Raw genomic sequence first — 23,685 nt, forward strand, 5'->3', positions numbered from 1 at the left:
TATTAGTGGGTACTAGTCTTTACATCATATTTATGTTCTAGTTTATTTTGCTTTACATAGGCTTATTTTTTCAATTCAGAAAAGCTAAAGAGTTTTAGCAAATCCTGTTTCAGTTTCAAGTAATATGATTATATTGATTCATTTTGATTTGTTCCTGAAATAAATTATGCTGAGAGATTGCTAATATTGAATAATCACTGAAAAACTTATAAGCTTAAAATCTTGCTCACTTCTTCACTAAATTCTAGATAACATATTTTTGATTTTGATTTTTTTCATTGATCCTTAGATTTTTTTAAATATATTTCTTTATTTTAAGATGCTAAAATTTTGGCATGTGTGTGTTTGATTTTTTGACTTAATTTCAAGTGATATTGGCCTATCACTGTAGTCTGCAGCTAGTAGAATTTATTGACGTTTATAAGGGGAGATCAATATATGACCAATTTAATATATTTTTAAAGAAATAAGAGAGAGATGTTTCACCTCTGCTTTAGGTCTTTTTTTTTTTTTTTTTGCTGCGTTGGGTCTTCCGTTGCTGCACACAGGCTTTCTCTAGCTGCAGCGAGCAGGGTCTACTCTTCATTGTGGTGTGCAAGCTCCTCATCAAGGTGGCTTCTCTTGTTGCGGAGCACCAGCTCTAGGTGCGTAGGCTTCAGGAGTTGTGGCACACAGGCTCAATAGTTGTGGCTCGTGGGCTCTAGAAAGCAGGCTCAGTAGTTGTGGTGCATGGGCTTAGTTGCTCCACAGCATGTGGGATCTTCCCAGAGCAGGAATCAAACCCATGTCCCCTGCATTGGCAGAAGGACTCTTAACCACTGCACCACCCAGGAAGTCCCTCTGCTTTAGTCTTTACCGGGCAATACTTATTTACTCATTTTTCATTATTATATATGTATAATAGTCCCTGTTGATTTTATTATTTGACATTTTCATATTCTTTATTGTTTCATTTTCTATGTAATTTATTGGTACTGAAGAATATATATTAAATCTCTCATTATAACCTTATTTTGAAAGAACTTGTATTTCTAGGCTTTTTCCTTTATGAATTCATTACCATGAAACAATGGAAAATTTCACTTATTATTATATATGTTGTGTGTTGTACTTTATTATTATTTTGATTTTTAATTCCTTTTCAGCTTCTATTAATATTGCATTCTTTTTTGTATTTTATTTGGAATTTCATGAAGATAAACTCATTTATCCATATTTTTATCCTATTTCTTTTATTATATATACTAAAACATACCTTTAATGTTTCTGTGGTATTAACAGGGACATAATTTTATTGTCTCCATTATGGACAGGCATTTGCACTGCCACCATTTCTTTTTTAATAATCCATCTTCTACTCAGTTTTAAAAGTGTTCCTCTCTCAGATATCAAGAGTCTGCATGTGTGTTTTTCTGTTTCTGAGTTCTCTGTCTTATCTGTGTTTGTCTATCCCTGTGCCCATGCAACATTTTCTTTTTTTTTTTCTTTTTTGTTTTTTTAAGAACTTTTATTGAGATACAGATAATCTACATTAAACAGCATATATTGAAAGTGTACAATTTCATAATTTTTTTCTTCTTAGTAATGTATATATGTCAATCCCAATCTCCCAATACATTCCCCCCCAACACCCACCCCCCCAGCTTTGCCCACTTGGTGTCCATATGTTTGTTCTCTACATCTGTCTCTCTATATCTGCATTGCAAACCAGTTGATTTGTACCATTTTTCTATATTCTGTATATATGTGTTAATATACGATATTTTCTTTTCTCTTTCTGACTCACTTCACTCTTATGACAGTCTCTAGGTCCACCCATGTCTCTACAAATGTCGCAATTTCGTTCCTTTTTACAGCTGAGTAATATTCCATTTTATATATGTACCACTTCTTCTTTATCCATTCATCTGTTGGTGGACATTTAGGTTGCTTCCATGTCTTGGCTATTGTAAATAGTGCTGCAGTGAACGTTGCAGTGCATGTGTCTTTTTGAATTATGGTGTTCTCTGGGTATATGCCCAGGAGTGGGATTGCTGGGTCATATGGTAACTCTATAGTGTTCCCTTTTCTCCACACCCTCTCCAGCATTTACTGTTTGTAGAGTTTCTGATGATGCCCATTCTAACTGGTGTGAGGTGATACCTCATTATAGTTTTGATTTGCATTTCTCTAATAATTAGTGATGTTGAGCAGCTTTTCATGTGCCTCTTGGCCATCCATATGTCTTCTTTGGAGAAATGCCTATTTAGGTCTTCTGCCCATTTTTTGATTGGGTTGTTTGCTTTTTTGATATTGAGCTGGATGAACTGTTTATATATTTTGGAGATTAATCCTTTGTCTGTTGAGTCATTTGCAAATATTTTTTCCCTTTCTGAGGGTTGTCTTTTCATCTTGCTTATAGTTTCCTTTGCTGTGCAGAAGCTTTGAAGTTTCATTAGGTCCCACTTAGTTATTTTTGTTTTTATTTCCATTACTCTCGGGGGTGGATCAAAAAAGATCTTGCTGTGATTTATGTTGAAGAGTGTTCTTCCTATGTTTTCCTGTAGGAGTTTTATACTGTCTGGCCTTACATTTAAGTCTTTAATCCATTTTGAGTTTATTTTTGTATACGGTGTTAGAAAGTGTTCTAATTTTATTCTTTTACATGTAGGTGTCCAGTTTTCCCAGTACCACTTGTTGAAGAGGCTGCCTTTTCTCCATTGTATATCCTTGCCTCCTTTGTCATAGATTAGTTGACTATAGTTTATCTCTGGGCTTTCTATCCTGTTCCATTGATCTATATTTCTGTTTTTGTGCCAGTACCATATTGTCTTGATCACTGTAACCTTGTAGTGTAGTTTGAAGTCAGGAAGCCTGATTTCACCAACTACATCTTTCCTTCTCAAGATTGCTTTGAGGTCTTTTGCGTTTCCATGCAAATTGTAAAATTGCGTTTCCAAGAAATTGTAAAATTGTGAAAAATGCCATTGGTAATTTGATCGGGATTGCATTGAATCTGTAAATTGCTTTGGGTAGTATAGTCATTTTCACAATGTTGATTCTTCCACTCCAAGAACATGGTATGTCCCTCCATCTGTTTGTGTTGTCCTTGATTTCTTTCATTAGTGTCTTATAGTTTTCTGAGTACAGGTCTTTTACTTCCTTGGTTAGGGTTATTCCTAGGTATTTTATTCTTTTTGTTGCAATGGTGAATGGGATTGTTTCCTTAATTTCTCTTTCTGATCTTTCATCGTTAGTGTATAGAAATGCAAGAGATTTCTGTGTGTTAATTTTATATCCTGAAACTTTACCAGATTCACTGATTAGCTCAAGTAGTTTTCTGGTGGCATCTGTAGGATTTTCTATGTATAATATCATGTCATCTGCAAACAGTGAGTTTGACTTCTTTTCCAATTCGGATTCCTTTTATTTCTTTTTCTTCTCTGATTGCTGTGGCAAGGACTTCCAAATCTATGTTGAATAGTAGTGGCAAGAGTGGACATCCTTGCCTTGTTCCTGATCTTAGAGGGTATGCTTTCAGTTTTTCGCCATTGAGAATGAGGTTTGCTGTGGGTTTGTCATATATGGCCTTTATTATGTTGAGGTAGGATCCCTCTATGCCCACCTTCTGGAGAGTTTTTATAAATGGATGTTGAATTTTGTCAAAAGCTTTTTCTGCATCTATTGAGATGATCATGAGGTTTTTATCCTTCAATTTGTTAATATGGTGTATCACATTGATTGATTTGCGTACATAGAAGAATCCTTGCATTCCAGGGATAAACCCCACTTGATCATGGTGTATGATCCTTTTAATGTGTTGTTGGATTCTGGTTCCTAGGATTATGTTGAGAATATTTGCATCTAAATTTATCAGTGATATTGGTCTTTAATTTTCTTTTTCTGTAGTATCTTTGTCTGGATTTGGTATCGGGGTGGTGGTGGCCTCATAGGATGAGTTTCGGAGTGTTCCTTTCTCTGAAAGTTTTTGGAAGGGTTTGAGAAGGATGGGTGTTAGCTCTTCTCTAAATGTTTGATAAAATTAATCTGTGAAGCCATGTGGTCCTGGGCTTTTGTTTGTTGGAAGATTTTAATCACAGTTTCAATATGATTACTTGTGATTGGTCTGTTCATATTTTTGATTTCTTCCTGATTCAGTCTTGGACGGTTATACCTGTCTAAGAATCTGTCCATTTCATCCAGGTTGTCCATTTTATTGGCATATAGTTGCTTGCCGTAGTCTCTTATGGTGCTTTTTATTTCTTTGGTGTCCATTGTAACTTCTCCTGTTTCATTTCTACTTTTATTGATTTGAGTCCTCTCCCTCTTTTTCTTGATGAGTCTTGCTAGAGGTTTATCAATTTTATTTATCTTCTCAAAGAACCAGCTTTTAGTTTTAATGATTTTTGCTATTGTTTTCTTTGTTTCTATTTCATTTATTTCTGCTCTGATCTTTATGATTTCTCTCTGACTACTAACTTTGGATTTTGTTTGCTCTTCTTTATTTTCTTTAGGTGTAAGCTTAGATTGTTTATTTGGGATTTTTCTTGTTTCTTGAGGTAGGATTGTATTGCTATAAACTTCCCTCTTAGAACTGCTTTTGCTCCATCCCATTAGATTTTGAATCATTGTGTTTTCACTGTCATTTGTCTCTAGATATTTTTTGATTTCCTCTTTGATTCTTGAGTGATCTCTTTGTTATTTAGTAGCCTATTGTTTAGCCCCCATGTGTTTGTGTTTTTTACACTTTTTTCCCTGTAATTCATTTCTAATCTCATAGTGTTGTGGTCAGAAAAGATGCTTGATATGATTTCAATTTTCTTAAATTTACCAAGGCTTGATTTGTGACCCAAAATGTGATCTATCCTGGAGAATGTTCCATGTGCACTTGAGAAGAACATGTAATCTGCTGTTTTTGGATGTAATGTCCTATAGATATCTATTAAATCTAGCTGGTTTATTGTATCATTTAAAGCTTGTGTTTCCTTATTAATTTTCTGTGTGGATGATCTGTCCATTGGTGTCAGTGGGGTGTTAAAATACCCCACTATGATTGTGTTACTGTTGATTTCCTCTTTCATAGTTGTTAGCATTTGCCTTATGTATTGAGGTGCTCCTATATTGGGTGCATATATATTTATAATTGTTATCTCCTCTTCTCAGATTGATCCCTTTATCATTATGTAGCATCCTTTCATGTCTCTTGTAACATTTTTTATTTTAAAGTCTATTTTATCTGATATGAGTATTGCTACTCCAGGTTTCTTTTGGTTTCCATTTGCACGGAATATCATTTTCCGTCCCCTCACTTGCAGTCTGTATGTGTCCCTAGGTCTGAAGTCAATCTCTTGCAGACAGCGTATATATGGGTCTTGTTTTTGTATCCATTCAACCAGTCTGTGCTTTTGGTTGGTGCATTTAGTCCATTTACATTCAAGGTAATTGTTGATATGTATGTTCCTATTACCATTTTCTGAAATATTTTGTTTTTGTAGGTCCTTTTCTTCTCTTATGTTTCCCACTTAGAGAAGTTCCTTTAGCATTTGTCATAGGGCTGGTTTGGTGGTGCAGAATTCTTTTAGCTGTTGCTTGTCTGTAAAGCTTTGATTTCTCTGTTGAATCTGAATGAGATCCTTGCTGGGTAGAGTATTCTTAGTTGTAGGTTCTTCCCTTTCATCACTTTAAATATATCATGCCACTCCCCTCTGACTTGCAGAGTTTCTGCTGAGAAATCAGCTTTTAACGTTATGGGAGTTCCCTTGTGTGTTGTCATTTTTCCCTTGTTGCTTTTAATAACTTTTCACTGTCTTTAGTTTTTATCAGTTTGAGTACTATGTGTCTTGGCGTGTTTCTTTTTGGGTTTATCCCGCCTGGGATTCTCTGCACTTCCTGGACTTGGGTGGCTATTTCCTTTCCCATGTTAGGGAATTTTTCAACTATACTCTTTTCCAATATTTTCTCAGGTCCTTTCTCTCTCTTCTCCTTCTGGGACCCCTATAATGTGAATGTTGGTGCATTTAACATTGTCCCAGGTGTCTCTTAGGCTGTCTTCAGTTCTTTTCATTCTTTTCTCTTTATTCTTTTCCACATCAGTGATTTTCACCATTCTGTCTTCCAGGTCACTTATTCGCCCTTCTGCTGCAGTTAATCTGCTATTGGTTCCTTCTAGTGTATTTTGCATTTCACCTATTGTGTTGCATATCTCTGTTTCTTCTTTAATTCTTCTAGATCTTTGTTAAAATTTTCTTGCATCTTTTCGATCTTTGCATCCGGTCTTTTTTCAAAGTCCTGGATCATCTTCACCATCATTGTTCTGAATTCTTTTTCTGGAAGAGTGCCTATCTCCAGTTCATTTTGGGTTTTATCTTGTCCCTTCATCTGGTACAAAGTCCTCTGCCTTTTCATTTTCTCTATCTTTCTGTGGCTGTGGTTTTCAGTTCCACAGAATGATATGCTGCTGATACTGCTTGATACTGCAATCTGTCCTCTTGTGGAGGAAGCTATCTAGGAGGCTTGTGCTTGCTTCCTGATGGGAGGGACTGATGTGGGTTGGGCGGGGTGGGTGGAGCTCAGTAAAACTTTAATCTGCTTGTCTGCCAGCAGTGGGGCTGTGTTCCCACCCTGTTGGTTGTTTGGCCTGAGGCTACCCAGCACTGGAGCTTACAGCCTCTTTGGTAGGGTTAATGGCAGACTCTGGGAGGGCTCACACAAATGAGCACTTCCCAGAAACCCTGCCACCAGTGTCCCCTCAGTGAGCCACAGCTGCCCCCCACCTCTGCAGGCAACTCTCCAACACCAGCAGGTAGTTCTGGTTCAGTCTCCTATGGGGTCACTGCTCCTTCCCCCTGGGTCCTGGTGAGCACACGTTTTTGTGTGCTCTCTAAGAGTGGGGTCTCAGTTTTCCTCAGTCCTGTGGAGGTCCTGCAGTCAAATCCTGCTGGCTTTCAAAGTCTGGTTCTCTAGGGATTCCTCCTCCCGTTGCCAGACCCCAGGTTGGGAAGCCTGACGTGAGGCTCAGAATCCTCACTTTAGTGGGTGGACTTCTGTGGTAAAACTGTTCTCCAGTTTGTGAGTCGCCCACCTAGCATTTGTGGGACTTGATTTTAATGCGATTGTGCCCCTCCTACCATCTCATTGTGGCTTCTCCTTTGTCTCTGCATTTGGGGTGTATTTTTTGGTGAGTTCCAGGGTCTTTCTGTCAATGATTGCTCAGCAATTAGTTGTAATCCCAGTGCTCTTGCAAAAGGGAGTAAGCGCATGTCTTCCTACTCTGCCATCTTGAACCGTCTCCAACATTTTTAAGTTAACATAACTTTACATATTTTGAAATCTGGGAAATGCAGTGCCTCTCTGAGATCGTTTGCAGATGGATGCAGTATCTCTACTCTCCTCCTATAGAGTTAGGACTCATCCTTTGGATCTTTTCCTTCCCAAGAAAGGACATATGCTTAGCATAGTACCAACTTTCAAAAATTTCCCAACAGAATCAGTTTAGTGCTTTTTCAAAATCCCCGACCTCTGGACCCCTAGCTAAGTATTAATAATTTGCTTCTACCCACACAACTCAGTAGATGTCTTCCTAACTTATCTTGACTTATCTCCCCAGAATTCTTCAGAAACTCATTTTATCAGTCTGGCCCTGGATCTAATAACATAAAGAATAAAGAAAACAAAATTGTAAGATTAAGAGGAAATTTATAAAGTGAGGTGAATATGGAAGAAGTAAAGCTAGATCCCTTGAGTGTCACTAACCTATAGAGAGAAACAAGGTGGTGGATTTGCAGGGTAGAGCACTAGGAGGAGAGGAGACAGATCAGAGACAGTACAGGCAAGGAACCAAAACTGAAGACAAGCAATCTCTTCTATCTTTGTTACAAACTGTCCCTTTACCCTCATCAGGTGATACTTATTCTTGAAGAATTTGTACTTCACTCTTTGGATCATAGAAACATCTAAGAAAATTAATGTATATATGCACCTTCTTACCATATTCATTAAGCTTTGCATGGGAGAAATTTTCTTTTGCTGTCATCATTCATACTCATAAAGAGGCTTCATGGAAAAAAAAAGATTTATAAAACTTTGAGATCATGTTTGTAAACTCAATGTCCTATAATTCTCACGCATGAAGGGAGATTATGTCTCCAAACTTCTCTACCTTAAAAATCTCTAACCAAGTAAATATCATACTTGATTTCATTTTGACAGCCTATATCCTTACCAGAGAGATGGGAAAAGAGAGATTAGCATTTGATCATTACTCCAAATATTAGTTTTTAAATTTATATACTCTAAAAAAACATTTAACTACATTGTTCTGGTCCAATATATAGCTTTGAAAATTGAACATCTATCTCAAATCACATAACCAACATCTAAAGATACCATCACTTTTATTTCTTTTGTTACTGAATTTATTGTGGTGTTAAAATTACTGATCCTATGTAAATCACCTTGGCCTGGTTCTATATAAACTTTTGGAGTAATTAATTAATTTAAATAACTTTATATTAAATAAGTTCATATATATGATTCATCCATCAAATATTTACTTTGTCTTACTTCGTTAAACAAATGGAAAAGAAACAAATTACAAAGCTTTAGGTTTGGAAGAAAGTCAATAAATAAAGCTGAGATAGAATCACATTTATTTTCCTGTCATGCAGGTTTGTTGTTGATGAAGCCAACTTTACAACAGGTCTCCAAAGATAAAATTTACAAATAAATGCTATAAAAAATTCAACTGTTTTTAAATATATGAGTTTTTAAAGATGTATGTCCTCAATTTAAGGATTCAAAAAAAAATTCTCCCCCCTCAGCATTTTATAAAATTTAATGCACAAATATATATGCATCCCTACGTGTCAAAAGATTATTTTCATATGTTGGCAGATTCAGTCCGTGCCTCTCTTTAAAATTTGGAACTTGTTTGCTTCTAAGGCTGAGTGCATTTTGGAATAACTTTGTGTTAGCTACAAATAACAATCTTTTCAAGCCCTAGCAACCAGACTCTGCTTTAGCAAAGGCCTTTGAAGAGTTTCTTTCACTGCCTTTGCCCCTCCTCTTACACCCTCTCGGGTCCCCACCATTCCATTTTTTAAACTAGAGAGAGAGAAAGGAATGAAAAAAGGAAGAAAGGAGAAAAGGAAGGAAGGAAGGAAGGAAGGAAGGAAGGAAGGAAGGAAGGAAGGAAGGAAGGAAGGAAGGAAAACTTGTATAGAAGGATGCAGTGCAGTGTTTCACAGTTTAAAATTATATAAAAAACAAATGTACACTTCTTACCTGCTTAACATGCAAGTCTGGGGATACAATTCTTCAGCAAACAACAGGTTTATTGATTATAAAGATTCCAGTAAAGCTTTTTAGCCAATGTGTGCTGTTTTTGTGAAGAAAAAAAAAGTGATTTGGAATTGAGCCACCTTTATTTTAAGTTCCCTAGTCAATATGTTGCCACGGCAACCAAAGTTCTTGTTATCCGGGAAAAGGCAAATGTCTTTGCTTCAATCAGGATGCAAAGCTTAAAGAAGGAGAAAAGGGGGAAAAAAAAGCAATGAAAATTCATTATTTCATTATTTGAAATGTGAATTGTTGGCTTTGAGCCACAGGTCTTATCCACAGTATCCTTCAACATGTATTCAAGTCCCTCAATATTGCAATACTTCATTTCCATTAATTAAATAATTACAACAAATGTCTCATGATTCAGTCAAGTGAATTCATTGCCAAAAACAGTTATTATTAAATTTAAAGTAGTTCATATTATTGTACAATGTATTGACAAATATAATGTTTAACTTTACTTAGTAAGAGAGGTTGTATCCAAAGAAAGAAAAGGATGGGAGCCATGAAAGGAAAGCAGAGAGTGAGGACCAGAAAGCCACCTATATTTTTAATTAAACATAACTGTTTGACTAAATGTACTTTTTCCTTCTCATCCTTGAAGCTTTACTAAAAGGAAGGTTAAACAATTTATGAATGTTTACACTAACAAGGAGAAAAAGGAGACAATAGCAGACAAGATATTACAACAAATTTTTGAAGATGAAAAACAAATAGAATAGTGAGTGAATTAACAGAATAGAGAAAGTTTCGATCGAGCTGTCTAGACAGATGGCTATTGAACAGCAGTGAGTAAATTTAGATGGAATTATAGGTAGAAGTTCAAGGTCTCCAGAAGGCAGAGTGTTAAGACAGAAAATCAAGAGATTGGTTAAAAAATCTATTTCAAGAAAAGCCAAAGCTTTTAGCCCCTTTTCACTTACTGTTTGTGCATGGGGTGGGGAGGACTTTCAAGCCTGAGGCTAAGACATCAGACAGATAAGGTTTGAGAGTAAGGGGGGAGCCCAGGTTTCAAAGTAGGAAATTTAATTAAAAGTTTCCATATTATATACTACTCTACAGCTTCATTTTTTTAAGCTCTTTATTGGAATTTAATTGCTTTACACTGTTGTGCCAGTTTCTGCTGTACAACAAAGTGAATCAGCTGTATTTATACATATATTCCCATATCCCCTCCCTCAGTTCCTTCCCACCGTCCCTATCCCAATCCTTTATCACCCATCATCAAGTTGATCTCCCTGTGTTATGCAGCAGCTTCCCACAAGCTATCTATTTTACATTTAGTAGTGTATATATGTCAGTGTGACTCTCTCACTTCGTCCCAGCTTCCCCTTCATCGTCCACCCTGTGTCCTCAAGCCCGTTCTCTATATCTGCATCTTTATTCTTGCCCTGTCACTGGGTTCATCAGTACAATTTTGTTAGATTCCATATATATGTGTTAGCATACGGTATTTGTTTTTCTCTTTCTGGCTTACTTCACTCTGTATGACAGTTTCTAGGTCCACACACCTCACTACAAATAACTCAATTTCCTTCCTTTATATGGCTGAGTAATTTTCCATTGCATATATGTGCCATATCTTCTTTATCCATTCACCTGTTGATGTGCATTTAGGTTGCTTCCATGTCCTGGCTATTGTAAATAGTGCTGCAGTGAACATTGTGGTACATATTTCTTTTGCATTATGATTTCCTCAGGGTATATGCCTAGGAGGGGATTGCTGGGTCATAAGGTAGTTCTATTTTTAGTTTTTTAAGGAAACTCCATACTGTTTTCCATAGTGGCTGTACCAACTTACATTCCCACCAACAATGCAGAAAGGTTCCCTTTTCCCTGCACCCTCTCCAGCATTTATTGTTTTTAGATTTTTTGATGATGGCTATTCTGACCAGTGTGAAGTGATAGTTCATTGTGGTTTTGACTTGCATTTCTCTGATGATTGGTGATGTTGAGCATCTTTTCATGTGTTTTTTGATACTCAGCTGCAGGAGCTGCTTGTATATTTTGGAGATTAATCCTTTGTCTGTTGCTTCGTTGGCAAGTATTTTCTCCCATTCTGAGGGTTGTCTTCTTGTCTTGTTTATGCTTTCTTTTGCTGTGCAAAAGCTTCTAAGTTTCATTAGGCCCCATTTGTTTATTCTTGATTTTATTTCCATGATTCTAGGAGGTGGGTCCAAAAGGATCTTGCTTTGATGGATGTCATAGAGTATTCTGCCTGTGTTTTCCTCTAGGAGTTTTATAGTTATCTGGCCTTACATGTAGGTCTTTAATCCATTTTGAGTTTATTTTTGTGTATGGTGTTAGGAAGTGTTCTAATTTCATTCTTTTACATATAGCTGTCCAATTTTCCCAGCACCACTTATTGAAGAGGCTGTCTTTTTTCCATTGTATATTCTTGCCTCCTTTGTCAAAGATAAGGTGCCCATATGTGCTTGGGTTTATCTCTGGGTTCTCTATTCTGTTCCATTTATCTATATTTCTATTTTTGTGCCAGTACCATACTGTCTTGATCACTGTAGCCTTGTAGTATAGTTCGAAGTCACGGAGCTTGATTCCTCCAGCTCCATCTTTCCTTCTCAAGATTGCTTTAGCTTTTTGGGGTCTTTTGCATTTCCATACAAATTGTAAAATTTCTTGTTCTAGTTCTGTGACAAATTGATAAGGATTGAGTTGAATCTGTAAATTGCTTTGGGTAGTATAGTCATTTTCACAATGTTGATTCTTCCACTCCAAGAACATGGTATGTCCCTTCATCTGTTTGTATCATCTTTGATTTCTTTCATCAGTATCTTATCATTTTCTGCATATGGGTCTTTTGCCTCCTTAGGAAGGTTTATTCCAAGGTATTTTATTCTTTTTGTTGCAATGGTAAATGGGAGAGTTTCCTTTATTTCTCTTTCTGATCTTTTGTTGTCAGTGTATAGAAATGCAAGTGATTTCTATGCATTAATTTTGTATCCTGCTATTTTACTAAATTCATCAATTACTGCTAGCAGTTTTCTGGTAGTGTCTTTAAGGTTTTCTATGTATAATATCATGCCATCTGCAAAGAGTGACAATTTTACTTCTTCTTTTCCAATTTGGATTCCTTTTATTTCTTTTTCTTTTCTGATTGCTGTGCCTAAAACTTCAAAAACTAGGTTAAATAATAGTGGTGAGAGTGGGCATCCTTGTCTTGTTCCTGTTCTTAGAGGGAATGCTTTCAGTTTCTCACCATTTGGAATGATGTTGGCTGTTGGTTTGTCATACATGGCTTTTATTATGTTGAGGTAACTTCCTTCTATGCCCACCTTCTGGAGATTTTTTATAAATGGATGTTGAATTTTGTCAAAAGCTTTTTCTGCATCTATTGAGATGATCATATGGTTTTTATCCTTCAATTTGTTAATATGATGTATCACATTGATTGATTTGCATATATTGAAGAATGCTTGCATTCCAGGGATAAACCCCACTTGATCATGGTGTATGATCTTTTTAATGTGCTGTTGGATTCTGTTAGCTAGTATTTTGTTGAGGATTTTTGTTATCTATATTCATCAGTGATATTGGCCTATAATTTTCTTTGTTTGTGACATCTTTGCCTGGTTTTGGTATCAAGATGATGGTGGCCTCGTAGAATGAGTTTGGGAGTGTTCCTCCTTCTGCTATATTTTGGAAGAGTTTGAGAAGGATAGGTGTTCGCTCTTCTCTAAATGTTTGATAGAATTCGCCTGTGAATCCATCTGGCCCTGGGCTTTTGTGTGTTGGGAGATTTTTAATCACAGTCTCAATTTCCGTACTTGTGATTGATCTGTTCATAGTTTCTCTTTCTTCCTGGTTCAGTCTTGGAAGATTGTACTTTTCTAAGAATTTATCCATTTCTTCCAGGTTATCCAATTTATTGGCATATACTTGCTTATAGTAGTCTCTCGTGATCTTTTCTGTTTCTGCAGTGTTGGTTTTTACTCCTCCTTTTTCATTTCTAATTATCTTGATTTGCATATTCTCCCTTTTTTTCCTGATCAGTCTGGCTAATGGTTTATCAATTTTGTTTATCTTCTGAAAGAACCAGTTTTTAGTTTTATATATTTTTCTATTGTTTCCTTCATTTGTTTTTCATTTATTTCTGATCTGATCTTTATGATTTCTTTCCTTCTGCTCACTTTGGTGTTTTCCTCTTGTTCTTTTTCCTCTAATTGTTTTAGGTATAGTATTAGGTTGTTTATTTGCGATTTTTCTTGTTTCTTGAGGTAGAATTGTATTGCTATAAACTTCCCTCTTAGAACTGCTTTTGTTGCATCCCATAGATTTTGGGTCATCATGTTTTCATTGTCATTTGTTTCTAGGTATTTTTTGATTTCCTCTTGATTTCTTTAGTGATTTCTTGGTTGTTTAATAGCATATTGTTTAGCCTACATGTGTTTGCATTTTTTACAGTTTTTTTTTCCCTGTAATTCATGTCTAGTCTCATGGCGTTGTGGTCGGAGAAGATGCTTGATACAATTTCAATTTTCCTGAATTTACTGTGGCTTGATTTGTGACACAAGATGTGATCTATGCTGGAGAATGTTCCATGTGCACTTGAGAACAAAGTGTATATTGTAGTTTTGGGATGGAATGTACTGTAAGTATCAATTAAGTCAAGATGACCTACTGTGTCATTTAAAGCTTGTGTTTCCTTATTAATCTTCTTTCTGGATTATCTGTCCATTGGTGTAAGTGGGGTGCTAAGGTCTCCTACTATTATGGTATTACTGTCAATTTCCCGTTTTATGGCTGTTACCATTTGTGTTATATATTGACGTGCTCCTATGTTGGGTGCATAGATATTTACAATTATTAAATCTTCTTCTTGGATTGATCCCATGATCACTATGTAGTGTCCTTCCTTTTCTCTTGTAGTAGTGTTTACTTTAAGGTCTAATTTTTCTGATATGAGTATTGCTACTCCAGCTTTCTTTTGACTTCCATTTCCGTGGAATATCTTTTTCCACCCCCTTACTTTCAGTCTGTATGTGTCCCTAGGTCTGAAGTGGGTTTCTTGTAGGCAGCATATAGAAGGGTTTTGTTTTTGTATCCATTCAGCCAATCTGTGTCTTTTGGTTGAAACATTTAATCCATTTACATTTAAGATAATTATTGACATGTATGTTCCTATTACCATTTTCTTAATTGTTTTGGCTGTGTTTTTGTAGATCTTTTCCTTCTCTTGTGTTTCCTGCCTAGAGAAGTTCCTTTAGCAATTGTTGTAAGGCTGGTCTGGTGGTGCCAAATTCTCTTAACTTTTGCTTGTCTGTAAAGCTTTTGATTTCTCTGTCAAATCTGAATGAGATTCTTGCTGGGTACAGTATTCTTGGCTGTAGGTTTTTCTCTTTCAGGACTTTCAGTATCTCCTGCCACTCCCTTCTGGCCTACAGACTTACTGCAGAGAGGTCAGCTGTTATCCTGAAGGGTTTTCCCTTATTTGTTGCTTTCCTCTTGCTGCTTTTAATATTTTTTCTTAGTGTTTAATTTTCATTAGTGTAATTATTATGTGCCTCCGTGAGTTTCTTCTTGGGTTTATGCTGTATGGGATTCTCTGCACTTCTTGAACTTGATTTACTATTTCCTTTCCCATGTTGGGGAAGTTTTCCACCATAACCTATTCATATATTTTCTCAGACCCTTTCTTTTTTTCTTCTTCTGGGATGCCTGTGATTCGAATCTTGGTATGCTTAATGTTTCCCTGAGGTCTCTGAGACTGTCTTCCATTCTTTTTATTCTTTTTTCTGCTCTGTGGCAGTTATTTCCCCCATTCTATCTTCCAACTCACTTACTCTTTCTTCTGCTTCAGTTATTCTGCTGTTTATACCATATAGAGTATTTTTAATTTCAGTTATTGTGTTGTTCACGACAGTTTGTTTGACTCTTTAGTTCTTCTAGATCCGTATTAAATGTTTCTTGTATTTTCTCTATTTTGTTTTCAAGATTTTTGGATCATCTTTACTATCATTACTCTGAATTCTTTTTCAGGCAATTTGCCTATTTCCTCTTCATTTATTTGGTCTTGTGGGTTTTTATATTGCTCCTTTGCCTGCAAGGTGTTTCTTTATTTTCTCATTTTGTCTAATTTATAGTATTTGTTGTCTCCTTTCCCCATAGTGCCTAGTAGTAATTCCTCTTATCTCTGTTCTGTTTGGCTTGAGGTGTCAATCACTGGAGCTTGCCGGCCTTTGGTTGGATTTGGAGCTTGGTGTTGAGAATGAGACTTCTGGGAGAGCACTTGCTGATTAATATTCCATAGGGTCGAGAGTTCTCTGGTGGTCCAATGTCCTGGACTCCACTTTGCTGCCTCAAAGTTCCATGTTTGACCCCAGCTGGGGCACCAAGACCCTGGAAGCTGCATAGCATGGAGAAAAAGGAGGTAGGAGAGAAAAGAGAAAAAAGGGGGGGGGGGGGAAGAAAGGGAAAGGACAGACAAATCCCCAAGACTGGTGGTAAAAGCAACTTTAATCAGTCAAAATCACAAAAGGAGATGTGCACACTTGTACTTGCAAAAAGAGAAGAAGAGAAACCAAAGAAAAGAGAAAGAGAACAAAGAAAATAAAGAAGGGAGTACTCATACCAATCACAAGCAAATTCACATACAAATATATACAGTAAAGATTAAACTAAAATACATAAAACCAGAAACAAGTCAAACGTAGCAGGAAGTCCTCCAATACTTTTAGGTAGGTCTCTACACCTGCTGTGGAGAGGACTGTGGAGAGTTCAGACTGTGATCTGGTATTAGTCCTGTGTGTGTCTGTCCTCACAGTCCACAGCTGCACCCTAAGTCTACGGCCTCTATTGTAGAAACACTCATCTCTTCAGGTGATCCACAGATGCAGGGTCTATCAAGCCTATTGTGAGTATTAAATCTGCTCCTCCTGTAGCTGTTTCCCTGTCTCTTCTTTGGTCCTGCAATCCTCGGGATCAGTTTTGGGTTTGGTCCCTTCTTTTCATGTGGGCTGCTCTCAGGAGTCGTTTCCCTACCCAGGCAAGAGAGGGCAAAAGAGGGTGATTGGGGCTCACTTGCAGATTCAGGTTGGGGGGAGGGAGGGATATGGAAGTCTAATTGAAATTTGTGGGAGTGCTTGCAGCAGCAGTGGTTGGTGTGAGCCTGAGGTGTGCCATGCATTCTCCCAGGGAAGTTGCTCCTGAACGCAGGACCCTTGGCATTGATGGGCTTCACCTACTGCCAGGAGGGTGTGGCCAATGACTTGCCTTACACACAGGACCCTTGGTGGTGGCAGCAGCACATGGTGGCAGCAGTCACTGTGTTTCAGTTTACCAGCCATGAGTCGTGGGTGGTTCCCACACAGGCACTGCTCTGCAGCCTGTGAGTTCACAGAGCTGCAAGCTCCACTCAAGCACCTCAAAACAAAGGTCTCCTGCCTCTCCATCAGGCCCAGGCTTTTCCCCAAATTCCCTCCCAGCTAGCTGTGGCACACTTGTCCCCTCTGCTGTTTTCACGCAGCCAGCTTCAGTTCTCTCCCTGGTGTCTGTTCTCCAAAGTCCAAGCCTCAGCGCCCAGCCCCCACCACTGCCACGGGTGAGCAGACTAGTGTCTCTGGCTGGGGAGTGCTGCTTGAATCCTCTGTGTGGGAATCTTTCTGCTCTACCCTCCACACACCTGTTGTTGCTCTCTCCTCCGGGGGCTCCAAGGCTCCCCCCGTCTGTCCCTGTCTGTGAGGGGGCTCCTTAGTGTGTGGAAGCTTTCCCCACTTCACAGCTCCCTCCTAGAGGGGCACATCTCCTCAGGATTCCTTTGTCTCTTTTTTTTCCCTTATTTCTTTTTTCTCTTGTGCTACCCAATTACGTGGGGATTTTCTTGCCTTTTTGGAGGTCTGAGGTCTCCTGCCAGCATTCGGAAGGTATTCTGCGTGAGCCACTCCACAAGATGTATTTTTGGTGTATTTGTGGGGAGGAAGGTGATCTCCATGTCCTACTCCTCCACCATCTTTTCTCGATCTCTACAGCTTTATTTAATTTAGCGGTTTTTTAATTAATTGACTTTATATTTCAGAACAGTTAGGTGTACAGGAAAGGTGAGCAGAGAGTTCCCATGTATCTTCTCTCCTCTAAACACTATTTCCTCTTTTATTAACAGTTTGCTTTAGTGTGATACGTTTGTTACAGTTGATAAACCAACATTGATACATTTTTATTAGTCGAAAGCCATAGTTTACATTGTCTCATTTTTTTGTTCTATCATTGTGTAGTTTTTGACAAATGCATAATGTCATGTGTCTACCATTAAAATATTATTCCACTTAATTTCCCTGCTCTCAAAATCCCCTGTGCTTCACCTATTCATCCATCTTTCCATTCCACCTGAACTGCTGCCAACCACTGATCTATTTACTGCTCTGTAGTATTGCCTTGTACAATATGTCGTATAGTAAGAATTGTACATTGTATAGCCTTTCACACTGGCTTTGTTCACTTCACTATATACATTGTGAAGGCCAAGCTGGCTAGGTAAAGTGGAAATATACATGTTGGTACTGGAAGAAGGCTTTAAGGAAGAAAACATGACAATTTTGGATACTGATTCGAGCCAACAGTATCCCACACAAGTCAATATGTCCTGGGAGCAGATGCCCTAGACAGGTCAGAACCAGGGGCTTTATTAATTCTGTCCTTGTATTTATCACTTACACATGCCTCAGCTACTCTACTTAATTATTTAAATTTTCTCTGTTGGAAAGAAAACTAATATCAGGAGAAATACTTTAGATTTTCCAGTTATTCAAATATATTTTCTCATCTGATTTTCACATGTGCATTATCCAAGGGACAGTCTCAGATAGGGGTGCAATGCACAGCCAGGGAGTAGAGCAGCAGCTCAATGTGCACCAAAGGGTTGGATCTCATCCGTGATTCTTGTGTTCTCAGTAACTGAGTTAAACAGTACAAATGTTCAGCTTATCACCGCAGAATGTATTTCTTGGAAATATGTTTTTGGATGACTGATTTATTCACGTAAAAAGCACAATGATTCCTTCCCAGAATATTTGAATATTCATTTACTTTTTTATAACTGATTCTACATAATAAACTGTAAAGTTCATCACTATACGCAATCACATGTATAGCCTCAAAGTTCACAACACAGTAAATCTTCTGCTTTTTAAATGCTGGAATGTATCTGTATTTTCATGACAATTATTAAATTACCATTTGGCTATATTTTATCACATATGGTACACTTAAATAGTTAAGCAATATTAGTCACCTGTTTTGTATTACACTTGTATTACTTATTATAAAAATATGGTACATAGATCATCCTTTGTTTTGACTATTGAAAAACTATGTCTACTGTGTTTACTGCTGTAACCTAGTAATTCCATGAGAGTTCCAGAGTCCCCTTGGGAATCCCTCATATTGACATGACATCCCAAATTGCCAGAATCTATATTTTTTACTAAAAAAATATGTTGAAACCCATGTAGCCAAGCAATTATCGCTTTGGCTATTCATCAGAGGAGTCTCAGGAGACTAGGCATTTCTATTCTGGGGCTGGAATGATTTACCCTTTGAAAGAAATATAAGGAAATAAGCTGAAAATTGACTTTCAAACTCTTTGAAAGGAAATGTTACCAACATAGAAGACCTTTACTGAAAGAGCTAAACGCCTATTTAACATTTATAACATGTTAAGAGCCATATTATCGTCTATATAAAAAGTTGAGAGATAGCTTCCTCCACAAGAGGGCAGAGAGTAGTATCAGGCAGTATCAGCAGTATTTTGTCTTGCAGAACTGAAAACCACAGCCACAGAAAGATAGAGAAAATGAAAAAGCAGAGGACTTTGTACCAGATGAAGGGACAGGATAAAGCCCCAGAAAAACAACTAAATGAAGAGGAGATAGGCACCCTTACAGAAAAAGAATTCAGAATAATGATGGTGCAGATGATCCAGGACTTTGAAAAAAGACTGGATGCAAAGATCAAAAAGTTTACCAAAGACCTAGAAGAATTAAAGAGCAAACAGACAGAGATATGCAACACAATAAGTGAAATGAAAAATACACTAGAAGGAACCAACAGCAGATTAATGGAGGCAGAAGGGAGAATAAGTGACCTGGAAGACAGAATGGTGATCATCACTGATGCGGAAAAGAATAAAGAAAAAAGAATGAAAAGAACTGAAGACAGCCTAAGAGACCTCTGGGACAATGTTAAACACACCAACATTCGCATTATAGGGGTCCCAGAAGGAGACGAGAGAGAGAAAGGACCTGAGAAAATATTGGAAGAGATTCTAGTTGAAAACTTCCCTAACATGGGAAAGGAAACAGCTACCCCAGTCCAGGAAGCTCAGAGAATCCCAGGCAGGATAAATCCAAGGAGAAACACACCAAGACATATAGTAGTCAAGCTGACAAAAATTAAAGACAGAGAAACGTTATTAAAAGCAACAAGGGAAAAATGACAAATAACATACAAGGGAACTCCCATCAGGTTAACAGCTGATTTCTCAGCAGAAACTCTGCAAGCCAGAAGGGAGTGGCAAGATATATTTCAAGTGATGAAAGGGAAGAACCTACAACCAAGAATACTCTACCCAGCAAGGATCTCTTTCAGATTCGACGGAGACATCAAAGGTTTACAGACAAGCAACAGCTAAGAGAATTCAGCACCACCAAACCAGCCCTACAGCAAATGCTAAAGGAACTTCTCTAAGCGGGAAACATAAGAGAAGAGAAGGACCTACAAAAACAAAACAATTCAGAAAATGGTACTAGGAACATACATATCGATAATTACCTTGAATGTAAATGGACTAAATGCACCAACCAGAAGACACAGACTGGCTGAATGGATACACAAACAAGACCCATACATATGATGTCTACAGGAGACCCACTTCAGACCTAGGGACACATACAGACGGAAAGTGAGGGGATGGAAAAAGATATTCCATGCAAATGAAAATCAAAAGAAAGCTGGAGTAGCAATACTCATATCAGATAAAATAAACTTTAAAATAAAAAATGTTACAAGAGTCAAGAAAGGATATTACATAAAGATCAAGGGATCAATCCAAGAAGAGGAGATAACAATTATAAATATATAGGCACCCAATATAGGAGCACCTCAATACATAAGGCAAATGCTAACAACTATGAAAGAGGAAATGCAAGGCAGAAATAGAGACACAGGTGTAGAGAACAAACACATGGACACCAAGTGGGGAAAGCGAGGAGGGTTGGGGGGAGTGAAAAAAAAAAAAAAAGTTAAGAGATATCTCCTAAGACTCCTTGAGTCACAATACTGTCAGCAGAATCCAACTGCAGCATTATTTACAATAGCCAGGACATGGAAACAACCTAACTGTCCATCGACAGATGAATGCATGAAGATGTGGCACATATATATAATGGAATATTACTCAGCCATAAGGAATGAAATTGAGTTATTTGTAGTGGATGGACCTAGAATCTGTCATACAGAGTGAAATAAATCAGAAAGAGAAAAACAAACACCATATGCTAATGCATATATATGGAATCTAGAAAAATGGTACTGATGAACCTAGTGGCAGGGCAGGAATAGAGATGCAGACGTAGAGAATGGACTTGAGGACACAGTGGGGGGAAGGGGAGGCTGGGATGTAGTGAGAGAGTAGCATTGACATATATACACTACCGAATATAAAATAGATAGGTAGTGGGAAGCTGCTACAGAGCACAGGGAAATCAGCTCGATGCTTTGTGTAGACATAAAGGGGTGGGATAAGGAGGATGGGAGGGAGGCTCAAGAGGGAGAGGATATGGGGATACATGTATACATACAGCTGATTCACTTTGTTGTACAGCAGAAACTAACACAATACTGTAAAGCAATTATATTCCAATAAAGATGAAAAAATTAAAAATGAACAAACAACAACCTGTTCTGTTTTAAACAATTGCTCCTAGAAAGACTATTCAGGAAATTCTTCTTAAAGAAAATGGTCAGATGATTGTTATTAGGATCTAACCTATGACTCAATCTGTTTTTTAGTCACTAATAAAAATGAACTAATGAAAATGAATGTGAACGATTATCAATCTCTTCACAGAGTTTGAATGGACTGGAAAAGCATTATTGAGTAACTGTTCAGACTTCTGATTTTCCACGAATTCATCTTAAGTCATTGCCTCAGAATCTATTTTCCCAAAATCCAGCATATGGGAAGATTAAATAGATATAATTTTCCCTATTTCTCCTACTACATACAACAAAAACCCTGAGTTATCGTGAGTTATCTTTTTGCCCCATATGCAGCAGATGTGGAGCTTGAGAAACTGGGAACCCAGAAATGCCAACAGACACAAGAATTAAAAAAAAAAAAATCTGCTCTCCCTAATCAAAAAAAAAGCAGGGTAGGCAGCCCAGAGAGATACTTTTAGACAATAACTGTTCTACTCAAGGCAAACATCACAGGAAAAATGAAGGCTTCATCCCCATCTGTACCTGCAAGGGCAGAGTGGAGAGCTTAGATACCTACCCACCTGGCAGCAATGAGGTGTCCTCCTTGCACCTGCTGGGACGTTGTCAGAATAGGCTGAATGGAGAGTTAGGACCTTCACCAGCTCCCAGAGATAATGGGCCACCCCTCCATGGTATCAGTGGAGGGCTAGGGGCTGTAATGAGGCGCTCTAACTCCTTTCAGCCAGAGATGTGTGAGTAGAGGCCTCATGGGGAGCCAGACTTCTGCCTATGCCCAGTGGTAATGAGGAACCCTCTGCTCATGTGTTGCTAGGCTGAGTGGGGAACGTAGATTTCGACATTCACCTGGCAGTAAAGGGACTGCACTGATTCCCTCCTCCCACTATCCCTGCCAGAATAACGTCAAACAAACAAACAAAAAAGTCAGCTAAAACAGAGGCTAAATAAGATGCAGAGTTTCATGATATAGTTCCCGAAATTCTCAAATATCAATGAAAAGTCGCTTGCTGCACCAAGAACCTCGAAAATCTCAAGGGGAAAACAACCATCAACAGAGGAGAAACTGGTAAGATAGAGATGTTAGAATTAACTGAGAAAGACTCTAAAGCAACCATTATAAAATCGCTTCAACGAGCAATTATGAATGTGTTTAAACCAATTGAAAAACATAAAAACTCAGCAAAGAAATGGAAGATGTAAAGAAGACCAATTGAAAACGTAGAACAGAAAAATAGAATGACTGAAATACTAAAACTCAATGGATGAGCTCAACAACCAGATGAGGTGGGGAGACAAATCAGTAAACTTGAGTGTATTGATAGAAACGTGAAATTAGCAAATTTGAACAACAGAGAGAAAATAAACAAAAGAAAGAAAGAGAAAGAAAGCAGGAGGGAGGGAGGAAGGAAGGAAGGGAGGAAGAAAGCCTCAGGGGACTTGTGAGAATACAACAAAGTATCTAACGTTTGTGCCATCAGAGACCCAAAAGGAGAGGATGAAGGGGGGGCTGGAAAAGTACACAAAAAATATGGCAGAAAGATTTCTGAATCGGGCAATAGAAATAAACCTACATATTCAAGAAGCTGAGTGAACTACAAACAGAATAAACCCAAAGAAACACACCAAGGCACATCATATTCAAACTTCTGAAGATAAAGACAAAGAAACATCTTGAAAGCAGTGGGGGGAAAGAAACCTACATGTTATCTAGAGGTGAAAAACAATTTGATTTACAGTGGATTTAAATTTGGGTTTGTGATAATGGACTTTGTTTCTTATTTCTATTTTTCTATATATTTTTTTCACTTTCTTTAAAACAAACATTTGAATTCTATAAAGGAAAACAATTAAAATTTAAATAGTGCTAATATTTTTTTTACTCTAATTTTTCAAGAGCTGAAAGGATTGAACTGTCAACCCAGAATTCTACATCCAGTGAAATACTCTTCAGGACTCTAGGGAAAATCAAGATGCTCTCAGATGAAGAAAAACTAAGAGAAATTGTCACCATCAGACTTACCCTGCACATCAGATCCTAATCATCTGACTCAGATGTTTTTTCCAGCCTCCTGACCCCGAATAATCTACCTAAACATAGGAAAGTGTGAGAAGGCACAAAAACTTTAAATATTTTATAGATCACTATTGAATTGATTGTATACACTATTTATGTTGAAATTAACAATAATGTTTTCTAACATTGGTTTTGTCACTCTCAGTTATTCCTTTCAGTATCCTCATGAAATATAATGTTAATAGCCCTTCCTGATACTGTTACAGATGTCTAACCAGATCAGATAAATCCCTTGAACTAACAAAGATTACAGTCTGAGACCCAGAGTAGACAAAATCAGTTAAACCTTAGAGAGTGTCACCTCAACATGTCAGAGTGAAACATCTGTTCTACAGATTTAGAAA

The sequence above is a fragment of the Hippopotamus amphibius genome, chromosome 14, assembly GCF_030028045.1.
Source record: "Hippopotamus amphibius kiboko isolate mHipAmp2 chromosome 14, mHipAmp2.hap2, whole genome shotgun sequence".
Taxonomy (NCBI): domain Eukaryota; kingdom Metazoa; phylum Chordata; class Mammalia; order Artiodactyla; family Hippopotamidae; genus Hippopotamus; species Hippopotamus amphibius.